The following is a 13,568-nucleotide window of genomic DNA, read 5'->3' as shown; positions in this document are numbered from 1 at the left end:
ACTTATATCCCTAGAATAAATGTGCACATGGGCGCATGAAAATCAAAACATGCACAAGGATGTACATTGTAACACTGCAATAAAGAAAGGAGAGAAGGAAATAAAGGATGAGCCAGGTTTTGGGGCCTGAACAATTGTAATTAGCAGATTTGCCATTAAATTACATAAATTCACTTTAGCTCTGCTATACAGAACAGCTTTACCAGTCTAAATCATGTAGTTAATTGAAAAAAATTTCCTGAAAGATCAGAGTGGACATTGCATGGAAAGAGCTTTCAAAAAGATATGCAAATCTTTGAATACAGTTAGAAAAATAAAGTTAAGATGCACATAAGTGTGGAGATGTAGTTGGGGATATCCTAGAAGAGAGGATCTATTTTGAAGTACAAAATCAGGAGGTGGTGATATAGGGCCATGGAATATAATCATTGAAGTTTGAAGTAGCCACACAAAATATTCTTAGGCTGAGCAGGGATGAATATGGTGAAAATCAAGCAATGTTGCCACCCTAGCAGAGGCTAGAAAATAGAAATAAGCAGAAAATTTTAAGGTCTGTTATGTCAAAATGAAGGTCATTTGATGGCTTAAGACTAAGATGTATACTTTTGTTAGAAAATATCTGTCACTCCTTAGAAATTATTAAAATCCACTAGGTCAAAATAAGTGAAATAAATCCCCTTTCTCCTTCCATATTGCTAAAGACAGTATGAGGTATTGTTATATTAAAAAAAACACCAATGTTATCTAAGTTTAGCAGTCACTGAAAAAGCTCTCTTTTGGAAAACTTTATCTGGATGATACAATAGACCTCTATAGTTCTGACAGGAAAAATTCATATTAACAGATTAAGTCACATCTTTCCTAGAAATCTTTTAACTTTTCTCAGAAAGGCAAAAAGAAATCTCGACCATCACTAGAATCCTGGAGTAATTGTATTCATCAGAGTTGTTTATATTGATTTATAGCCTAAGAACTAACTTTGTTGTGGGATAGGCACTAAAGAAACCACTCAAAACATAGCAGCTAGGAAACAGTGTGAAAAGGGAGGAGCTAGGAACAAGAATGCATCCTTTCAGGTTGTACCTCCAGTGGCTGATCTCCAGCCAAACCCTACTTGCTAAAAACAATTCAGCTGTGTATTTCTCAATGGATTAACCCAATGAAGAGTGTAGTGTGCTTCCAACTCAGAATGATGTACCCTGCAGAGTTATCTTTCAAATTTGATGGAGAAATAAGATATTTTTCAGAACAAAGTGCACCTGAGGAACTTCATGAATACCAAACTAGCATTCCAAAAAATGTAAACAACATCCTAGAAAAAAGCAATGAGGAATACAATCAAAGGAAACACCACAGAATGAATCCATCAAGCATGCCAAGAAATTAAAAGTAACGGGGAGAATCCAACAAAAAGAAAAAGACATGAAAAGGATAAGTCAATACATAACAGCTATAATAATCAGTGTAAATAGTCTCAACTCACCAATCAAAAGAAACAGACTGCCAGAATGGGTGAAAAAGCAAGATCCAATACTATGCTACACACAAGAAACAACTTAATTCAAAAAGAAACTCACAGACTGAAAGTTAAGGGTGGAAAACAATACTTTATGGGACATGAACATAAAAAAGAGCAGGATTACCTATCCTCTTTGCATATCATGTTAAATTCAAACCACAACTGATTAAAAGAGACAAAAAAGACACTACATCCTTAAAAAGTGAACAATCCAAGAGAGAGATGACAATCATAAATATACATGCACAAAATATTAGTGCACTCAACTATATAATATAAATACTAATGGATATGAAAATTATATAAGTACTAATGCAATAGAAGTGGGGAACCTCAGTACCCCACTGTACAAACTGATAGATCAACCAAAAAACAAACAAATAAACAAACAAACAAGGAAATACTAGGATTTAACCAAGTTTCTGAAGAAATAGATTTCACAGATGTTTATCCAGTGTTCCACCTCACAAATTCAGAATACACATTCTTTTCAGCTGCACACAGGTCATTTTTCATAATAGACCATATACTAGCTCATAAAACATATTTAAGTAAGTGCAAAGGAGTTGAAATTATCCCCTGTATATTATCAGACCATAGTATGATGAAAAAGAAACTGCATTTTATAAACACATGGAAATTTAACAACACACTTCTGAATAACCAATGGGTCACAAATGAAATTAAAGATGAAATTAGACAGTTTCTACAGTAAAAAGACAAAGCCAATACAACATATCGAAATCTATGAGACACAATGAAAGCAGTCTTATGAGGTAAACTCATAGCGGGGAATACTTATATTAGGAAAACAAAGTGAGTTTAATTAAACAACCTAAATGCTCAACCTCAAACTTCTAGAAAAAGAAGATCATTATAAATCCAAAGCTCAAACAAGCGATAAAATTATAAATATCAGAGCAGAAATCAGTGCAATGGAAACTAAGAGAATGATACAAAAATGAATGAAGCAAAGAGTGCTTATACAAAAGAATAAAAAAAACTGACAAATCATTAGCCAAAGGCTTATCAAATAAAGGAAAGAAGTGGCCCAAACTCATGCAATTAGGAATGATAATGGTGAAATTACAATGGACCCAGCAGAAATACAGAAGATCATCAATACCTACTTTGAGAATCGATATGCCAATAAAATGGAAAATACAAAAGAAATGGACAGGATTCCTCGATACGTATGAATTATCAGAGATGAACAAAGAAGACCTAAAAATTCTAAACAACCCAATATCCATTAATGAAATTAAAAACATAAATAAAATTTACCAACTAGGAAAAGCCTGGGCCTTGCTGGCTTCACTGCTGAATTCTACAAGACATTTAGAGAGGAGCTATTGCCACTACTGTTCAAATTCTTCAATGAAACTTAAAGGATAGCAATACTTCCAAACTCATTCCTGGAAGCAAACATCACCTTGACGCCAAAAGCAGAGAAACACCTAACCTAAAAAGAAATCTACACATCAATCTAATGAACATAGGTGCAAAAATCCTCAAAAACATATTGGCAAAGAGAATGCAGAAAATCAAGAAGATCATACATCCTGACCAAGTGGGATTCATCCCAGGGATGCAGGGTTGGTTCAACATTCACAAATCAATAAATGTAAAACACTGTTTCAAGAGAATCAAGAACAAAAAAAAATATGATCATCTCAATAGATGCAAAAAAGCACTTGACAAAATGCAATACACATTTGTGATTAAAACCCCTATAAAACATTGAAATAGACGGTTTCTACCTCAAACTGATAAAAGTCATCTATGAAAAACCAACAGCCAATATCACACTAATTGGTCAAAAACTGAAATCCTTCACACTAAAATCAGTAACAGGACAAGGATGTTCACTATCACTTCTCCTGTTCAATATAGCTTTGGAAACATTAGCCACAGAAATTAGTCAAAAGAAAGAAGAAAAAGGAATAAAGATAGAAAATGGAAGGGAGAACAGGGGTATGGGGAATAATGAGAACCAAGATCTGTCATGTGAGGGTATGAGATCCCAATGATGCATGTAAATGTACTGTATACTTTAAAAGTACCAATAAACTCAATAAGATTTAAAAAAACATAGGAAATTAAAGCTAAATTTTCATTATTTGCAGATGGCATGATACTCTATATAGAAAACCCCAAGAACTCCAAAAGTCTTCTAGACTTAATCAAATTCTGTAAAGTAGCTGGATACAAGGTCCACACACATAAATCAATAGCTTTCCTGTAGATAACAACTGACTCAATAAGAGAGAAATGGGCAAATACTTCCTTTCACATTAGCATCCACTAAATTGAAATACCTAGGAATCAACCTAGCAGAAGAAATCAGAGACCTCTACTCAGAAAACTATAGCATTTGAAAAAAAGAGATTGAAGTTGACATCAGAAAATTTAAAGCCATCCTTTGCTCCTGTGTGTAGGAATGATCAACATCGTTAAAATGGCCATAATTCCAAAACTGCTATATAGATTCAATGCAATAATAATTGAAATTTCAGCAGCATAATTCACAGAATTTGAGAAAACAAGCCAAAAATTCAAAAGCAATTCTAGGCAATAAGGAGAAGGTAGGGGGTATCACAATCCCCAACTTGAAACTATTTACTAAAAAGAAAGCTACTGTGAAAAAAAAAAAAAAGCAGCATGGTCCTGGCAGAAAAACAGACTGATTAGAAGATGAAGAAACAACTCCAGGCACACTCAGCCACCTCATCTTTGACAAAGGAGCCAAATACTCTCACTGGAGGAAAGAGAGCCTCTTTAATAAATGGTGCTGGTCATTTTGTAATAGCTAAAACTTGGAAACAGCCCATTTACCCAGCAGTTGGAGACTGGATAAAGAAGATGTGGTTTTTCTATAAAAATAGAAGACTACTCAGCCATAAAGAATGATAAATTAGAGTCATTCATGGGAAAATGGATACATATTGAGGCTACACTCCTAAGTGAAATAAATATCACACATGTATAAATACCAAATAGTTTCTGTGGCGTGAAAAACTATAATGGTACATAAGATCCTAATGATGTAATGGACAATGTGAAAATGTAAGAAAAGGGCCAAAGGTGTAGAGGAAATGGGAAGGGTAGGGGAAAGGTAATAAGGGAAAAGAAAAAAAATGATAAAATGAAAAAATGGAAATAAAGTATTTGTAAATAGGGAAGGGAGGAGGGGGTGAAGGGAGGGCAGGGATAAGGGGAAAATATGAGAACCAAGACCTGTAATATAAATGTACAAGATCCCAATGATGAGTGTAACTGTACTATATACCTAAAATGTACCAATAAACTTAATGAGAAAATAAATAAATAAATAGTGCTAGAAAATGGGGTTTCAACTTGCCAAAGATTAAAATTAGATATATATCTCTCACCATGCACTGAATTGACATAGAAATGGATTAAAGATCTAAATATTAAAAGAGAAACACTATAACGCATGGAAGAGAGGTTAGGTAGAACTCTTGAAGACATTGGCATTTGAAAAGATTTAATGAAGAAAACCTCAGATGCCCATGAATTAGCACAAAGAATCAATAAGTGTGATCTCATCTTATTAAAAAGTTTCTGCACAGCAAGGGAAACTAACAGTGTGAAGGCACAACACACAGTTTAGGAAAAAATTTCCACCAGCTGTTCCTCAAACAAAGATCTACTATCAAGCGTATATAAAGAACTGAAAAAACCTTCAGACCTCCCAAATTTAAAGACCCAATCAAAAATGGGCATCTGAAATGAATAGGCATTTCTCAAAGAAGTGGAAATATCAAATAAATATATGAAAAATGTTCAACATTACTGGTCATTAGAGAGATGCAAATGAAAGTAACACTGAGATTCAATGTTATTCACCCCAGAAACAATGGCAACTATCATGGAATCAACCAATAACAAATGCTGGCAGGGCTGTGGAGAAAGAGAAACCCTTCTACACTGCTGGTGCAACCACTATCAAAATCAGTATAGGGCTGGGGATTTAGCTCAGTGGTTCTGCCGCATGCCTTGCAAGCACAAGGACCCGAGTTTGATCCTCAGTACCAAAAAAAAAAAAAAAAAAAAAAAAAAAAAAAAAAAAAAAAAAAAAAAAATTAAAAAAACAAAAGGGAGAAATAAAAAAAAAAAAAAAAAAAGAAAAGAAAAAAAAAAGAAAAAGAAAACAAATTTAAAAATCAGTATGGAGATACATCAAAGAACTAGGATTGGAAATCCCATTTATCCCAGCAATTCCCCTGCTGTGTATATTCCACAAATAATTTTAAAAATCACACCACAGTGATATATATGTACCCATTTCATAGCAGCACAATGTGTAATAGCTAAATCTTGGAAGCAGCCCAATTGCCCAACATCTACATACTGGATAAAGAAAATGTTGTGTTTTTATAACATGGAGTACTATTAAGCCATAAAAATTGATAAAGTAGAGACATTTGTAGCTAAATGGATACACACTGAGGCCATACTCTTAAGTGAAATAAGTAGGACACACATGTAAATACCAAATAGTTTCTCTGGTGTGAGCAACTGGATATGTAAATAAAGACTAAATGTTTTAATAGATAATGCAAAATGGGAAGAATGGGGGAAAGGGGAAGGGGAAATGGGAGGGATAGGGGAAAGGAAACAAGGGAATGGAATTAATATGAGAAAATGAAAAAATGGAAACAAAGTCTTTGTATTATTAAAAGGGATGGAGGGGTTGAAGGGAGAGCAAGGGGATGGGGAAAACAAAAACCAAGATAGATTATGTAAAGGTGCAAATTTCCATGATGAGTGCTGTTATATTGTATACCTAAAATATGCCAATAAAATTATTTTTTTAAAAAGATTTCCCTTACAGTGTGATATTTGTAAAAGTTGCAAGCTTTCTGTCATTTTATTTATGTCTTTCTCTACAAGTGCAGTAAATAATTTTCTATTTGAATTACTTGTCATCAATGGAAAAGAACACAAATAGACACCATTAATATCGATACAATGGAAAATGAATAATAAGCACTGTTTGAGGGAACAAGAAAAAATTTGCAGGAAATAGATTTTAAGTACTCATTGAGGCTCAGTCTTGATATGTTAAAAAATACAGTTTAACCAGAGTGAATATTTCTTAGTCAAATCACATGATTGCCCCTGGGATCTGCAGTAATAAAAACCCATTTTTTTAAAAAAAAACAACTTATCAAGAATCAACATAGTGAAAATGGCCATACTACCAAAACTGCTATATACATTCAATGCAATGCCAATTGAATTTCCAACACTATATTTTACAGAACTAGAAAAAAAAATCCAAAAATTCATTTGGAACCATAAGAGACCTAGAATAACAAAAGCCATTTTAGGCAACAGACACATGGCACTAGGTATAACAATTCCCAATTTGAAACTATACTACAAAGCCACTGTGATAAAAACAGCACGGTACTGGCAAAGAAACAGATCTGAGGATCAGTGGAATAGACTTGGAGACACAAAAACAAACCCAGATGTACTCAGCTACCTCATCATTGACAAAGGAGTTGCCCATCCTCAGTGGAGGAAAGATAGCCTCTTTAATAAATGGTGTTGGAAAAATTGGATGTCAACCTGCCACAGATTAAAATTAGACCCTTATTGTTCACCATGCACTAAATTAAAATCCAAATGGATTAAAGTTCTAAATATTAAAACAGAAACATTAATCTTGCTGGAATGTAAATTAGGCAGAACTCTGGAAGACATTGGTATAGGAAAAGACTTTATGAACAAATCCTCAGTAGCATGGGAACTAGCAGATAGAATCAACAACTGGGATCTCATCTTAGTGAAAAGCTTCTGTACTTCAAAAGAAACCATCAGCAGAACTAAGGGACAATCTACAATGTGGGAAAAAATTTACCAGCTGTTCCTCAGACAACGGACTATTATCAAGGATATATAAAGAACTCAAAACAGTCAGCTCCCCCAAATATAAAGACTCGATTCAAAAATGGGCATCTAAAATGAACAGACATTTCTCAAAGAAGTAAAAGCAGCAAGTAAATATATGAAAAAATGTTCCACATCACTGATCATTCGAGAGATGCAGATGAAAACAACACTGAGATTCCACCTCACCCCACAAAGAATGGCTGCTATCAAGAAATCACACAATAACAAATGTTGGCAAGGTTGTGGGAGAAAGGAACCCTTCTCCATTGTTGCTGGGAGTGCAGACTGGCAACCACTATGGATATCAATATGGAGATACCTCAAAGAGCTTGGACTGGAGGTTCCATTTGACCCAGCCATCCCTCTGCTGGGTATCTTTCGAAAAGAACTAAAAGAATCATATCACAGAGAAGTATGTGCAACCATGTTTGTAGCGGCACAGTTTGTAATAGCTAAATCTTGGAAACAGCCCATTTGACCATGCGTTGGAAACTGGATAAAGAAGATGTGGTTTTTCTATAAAATGGAATATTACTCAGTAGGGGGTGAAGGGAGGAGAGGGGTAAGGGGAAAACATGAGAATCAAGACTTGTCATGTAGAGGTACAAGATCCCAACAATGAATGTAACTGTGCTGTATCCCGAAAATGTACCAATAAACTCAATTAAAGCTGGAAAAAAACTTATCTATTTAATTTAGATTTTGAAAGGGCATGCAATTAACTCATGGGATAAAAATTTAATTTTTCCAATTTTTCTTCACTTTTTTGTACAAATTTTGAATCAAGACTTGTCATGTAGAGGTACAAGATCCCAACAATGAATGTAACTGTGCTGTATCCCGAAAATGTACCAATAAACTCAATTAAAGCTGGAAAAAAACTTATCTATTTAATTTAGATTTTGAAAGGGCATGCAATTAACTCATGGGATAAAAATTTAATTTTTCCAATTTTTCTTCACTTTTTTGTACAAATTTTATAGGAAGGACAAGATTTATGAAAATTTCAAAGAATACAGAAGAGACCATTCAGAAAATTCTTCATATTTGGATGGCTTGAAGATTTTGATAGCATTTTACAAAATGTAAATATCATATTTTAGGCTATTTAGTTTATCTCCAAGGACATTTCCTATGTTTACCTATCTGATATCAACTGAGCAAGCATAACAATACATTTACTGTATACAATAGACAACACAGCTCAGAGACTGTAGTCAAACTAGACCATTTGTCTAGACATTAAGTAAAAGGAGAAGAAACTTATACCAGAAAATTGGCTGTGGTAGGCATATTTTTAAAATGGTTCTATAATTCTTTTCTTCTGATATTTCATATAACTTCCTCTCCTTGAGGGTACTTCCAGCCAACAGAGTAGAACAAAGATGACATTACTTCTATACTTGTGAGTTTTGTCTCTCTTGTGACGATCACCTCAGTTTGCACTCCTTAAATGAGGTTGCCACATAGTGAGAAACTGAAAATGGACTCTAGTCAGCCACCTGACAAACTGAGAAACTGAACCCCTCAATTCAATAACCGTGAAAGATGGAATCTTGTCAACAAGTGTTGTGAGTCCTTTCCTTAACATGCCCAGGTCAGAGCCCTGATGAACTTTGTGAGAAACCTAACATTACCACAGAAACTGTGAAAAATATTATGCATTAATTGATAATTAATGCAACAAGTTTTAATTCTAAATTTAAAAATAATTAGTAGATGCACAATGTAAGACCTCAGATAATATAACCAGGAAATGAGAAGCTAAATTATTGAGGAGAATCATTTCACAAGATTCCATCACCAAATATGCCCACCTAAAAGCATCTGTGCTTATAAATGCGGCCTTCCCTCTTGTTATTACGGATGAATTGTCTATATTCTTAGCTAAGGCCAGACCATCTGCTTGTTCACAAGATCTCATTTTCAATCATTCAAAGGCATTGATCCACCAATTTTTCTGTCTCTTTCAAATCACTGATGTTCATTCTAATGCCAAATCATTTATTAACACTTAAATATGATAATATCTTAAATATAAAAATTAAAATTAAAACAGCAACCAACAAAACTATCTTGGTCCTTTTAACCTTTCTATTCCTCTACTTGTGAAAGTATTTACTAAACAAGGTTTTAGGTTTTCCTCCTACTTTCCTTTTTTATTCCAAACCAAATGTTGTTAGCTGAATTGTCTACTCCAAGTATATTGAGTATGGAGTTCCTTGCACCTCCCAATGGATCAGTGTTGGCTCAAATTGACTTTGGAGACAGAAGACTGCTTACTCTGAAGAGCTGGAATGTCTTGAAGATGGGAGGCTTTGACAAATCATGTAGAGACAGCCATATGGAGAAAATAAGGAAGCTCCTTAGGGGAGAATGAAATAACAATCATTCAGCCCAATTGTCACCATTCTTTGCTTACCTACCTTGCTACCTAAAACAAACATCTGTGTTCAGCAAAACCCTATGCCTTTGTCATTCCCCAATAAATCTAAGGGTTTCAGTCAGGTGGGAGCTTCACTACATTCTGATGAAGTCCCTTGGCACCCCAACAAAGATATCCTGTCTCCTGTGTCTTCATTTCTCTTGCAGTGCTTGCCAGTCCAAACTTGGCAATTGAGGTCCTACTCACTCAAACATACCTGTGAATTTAGCCTTATGTGGAAATAGTGTCTTCATAGAAATAATTAAAATGAGAAGATGAGGATGTGTCCTGTCTTAGTTACTTTTCTCATTGCTGAGATAAAATACCCAGCACACACAAGTTAAAGGAAGAAAGGTTTATTTACCTCACAGTTTATAGAGGTTTCAGTCCCTAATCTTCTGGCTCTAAGGCAGGGTGGCATGGTAACAGGAGAAATAGTTCATGCCAAGCAAAAGGTAGCAAAGCAAAGGGCAAGTGTTTTCCATCCCTTATATTCTATCCAGGCTACCAGTATCACAGTAGCATTATGGAAGTGCCTAATTAATCAGTTCACTGATTTAGTAATCATCCATTCTTAATCTTAGCACTTTTAATCCTAACATTGCACCAAGAATCGATCACATGCTCCAGATTCAGCAACTTCTGGAAAATCCCAGCCTATGACTGCATGAGGCTTTAGGAAGACACCCAGCCACAAGCCAAGACATATCCTAATCCAATATAACTTGTGTCCTGATACAAAGAAGAGAAAAAGAGACAGAAGCACAGTGGACAGATAACAGATAAAGGGAGACCATTGAAAGTCAGAAAGAGACTGGACTGATGTATTTCCAAATAAAAGAAGACAAAGTATTGCTACCAAAACACCAAATGCTAGGAGAGAGGCAGGGAACAAACACTCCTTTAGAACTTCCAAAAGGAATGAATTCAGCTACACTGAACACTAGCTTTGTAGCCTTCAAAAATGTGAGGATATATTTCTGGTTTTTGAGTTTATAGCATTTTGGTATGGTATCTTTCAAAATTAAAACATCATTTAAACATGAATTTCATCCATTATATTCTATTAATACTATTTTTGCCAGTGCTGTCAATGATTCTATGGTGTTAAGCCCCCAAGTCCTTACTCATCATTTTAAATTGTTAGTAGCATTCACTGAGAGTTAACACTAAAGTGATTGCATCGGTTCAGTCTCAGAGAAAAATATCTTTAAAATAAACTTACCTCTGCTAGTACTAATTATCTCTTTGAGCAACTCACATTCTTTTATTATAAAAGCACGCAACTACATATAGAAAATAACATTCCATTAAAATATATTTATGAAAAACCCACACCTAAAATCATACTTAATGATGAAAGACTCAAAGCTTCTGCCCTAAAATCAGAAACAAGAATGCCCACTTTCACTGTTTCTATTCTACATGTTGCTAGAATATTCTAGCCAGACAAGTTATGAAAAAAATATAAGATATATGAACTATAAAGATTAAATATTTCTCTTTAGATATCATATGTTCTTATGTGGGAAATCCAAAAGAATTTGCCAAAACCTGTTAAAGGAATAAATTCATAAACATTGAAGAATATGACATCAATGCTCAAAAATAAGTTGAATTTCTATACTGTGGCAATGAAAAATCAAAAAATGTAATTAAGGTAATACTTAAATTTGCAATTACACGAAAACATAAAATAAGAATAAATTTAGACCAAAAGTTGCAAGACGTATATTGAAAACTACAAAACGTTGCTAAAAGACATTTATAAAGATAGAAATGACATCCGATGTTAATGAGCTGAATATTTAGGGTCAGAAGAGGTACAATGGCAAACCAATATCACATGAGGTAAAAGGTCATTAAAAGACAGAGATAAGCTTGAGTGCAGTACTGGGAAATGGAGCTTGCATGCAGATAACAGATCATTTAATTCTATGAAAGGCATTATATACTCAGTCTTTGATTTTCCATTTCCAGTCCTTCTGCAGCAAAACAATATTCTCCTCTTGTCCTTCATACCAAAGGTTACAAATTGACAAGCTACATGCTACCACCACTTTACAGATGTATTTTGTGCAGCTTTACACGGTGAGGTTGTTTTTTTCTTTTTTGAGTTAGTAGACCAATGATGACTACTTTCAACAAGTCATATAAAAATCAAGGCTTCTATATTTTTTCTGAAAAGTTGCAATATCTTGCACCACTGAACACATTTTCATGCATGGCAGCAACTGACTAGAACATTGGAGAGTCTCCATCACTTCCCAGTGCTAAAAACAGTCCCCATCATTCCTTAATGACACACATAGAATAGCTTTATTTATCTGTCTGACTCTCACCATCTTCACTTTATAACACTATCTTTAACAAAATAGAAATTGAGAGGATTTCTTTTCCTTTGATTGGAGTAGAGTATATATCTTTTTTCTGGTTCTTAGCAACTTTTCTGTGTAAGCAATCAGAAGCAGTACGAGCAGAAGACAATAAAGCAATGTAAATGTTGGAGACCATAATCTAGGCAAAGGACCAAGGACTCTGGAAAGTTCTTAGTAATGCTCAGAATGACTTTTAAAATCTTCTATAATAAATAAAAATTCTTATTTGGATGAATCAATGACATTACCCCAACCTTATTGACTTGATATTTACCCTTTTTGCCACAAGCTTCCTTATGTTATCATCCTGAATTGAGTAGATTATCATTCTCTGCATTTTTTACATGATTCCATTACATCTGCTAAAGCATGACTTTGCAGCTAAATTTTTTTCAATTTGAAATTTTCTTGAACTGTATTCCAATTCAGCCTCTGTCATGTGCTGAGAGCAATTACATAAGTGACTTCCCTTGTCTTAGATACTTTTCTTGTTTCTGGAATAAAATACCCATCACCCAAAATTAAAGGAAGAAGTGTTTATTTTGGCTCATGGTTTGTAGAGTTCGCAGTCCATAACTGGTTGGCCCGAAGGCATGGCAGTATGGCACAGGGACATGGAAGAAGAGAAACCATGGCAAGGCAGGCTGGAAGCAGCAAGCAGCCTGTTTTTCCCTTTTATCCCATCCAGGCTACAAGCCTTATAGGTGGTGCCACTCACACATAGGGTGTGGCTTCTATTTTCAGTAAATCCATTCAACCATACATTGAACTATGCTAATTCTAATCAGTGGACTAATTTAGTACCACACACCCTTAATCCCAGTATCACACATTTTGTATCTGGCCAGCTCCAGAAAGCCCCACATCTGAGGACTTAAAGCATGAAGGGGGCATCTGGATAAAAGCAATAACACCTTCATTGTCCCATGCAGTCATCATCTATAGAGTTATTAAATATTAGATATTACATGTCTCAGTCACTTCTTGGTGAAGCAATATCTGAAACCCACAATTTAAAGGAGGAGAGGTTTTTTGGCTCATGGTTCAGTTTATGTTTGGTCAGCTAAAAGGCAGAAAGGGATGGCAAAAGAGTATGCAGAATGTCAAGCTGTTCATATACTGGTGGCCAGGATGTGGTGAGTGAAGGAAGCAGCTGTGAAAGATGATATACCCATTCAGATCCTGGCAGCAATGGCCCACTTTTTCTGATTAGAATCTGCCTCTTAACAGGAAGTCATCTATAGCATCCTTATAATCCAATCTTCTTCCCAACCCTATCTATGAGTGCATGTGGCACTTGAGGGTTATATAAACATAAACC

Source organism: Fukomys damarensis, unplaced genomic scaffold (genome assembly GCF_012274545.1).
Source record: "Fukomys damarensis isolate Sample0158 unplaced genomic scaffold, DMR_v1.0_HiC HiC_scaffold_39, whole genome shotgun sequence".
Taxonomy (NCBI): Eukaryota; Metazoa; Chordata; class Mammalia; order Rodentia; family Bathyergidae; genus Fukomys; species Fukomys damarensis.
This window is presented reverse-complemented; position numbering follows the sequence as displayed.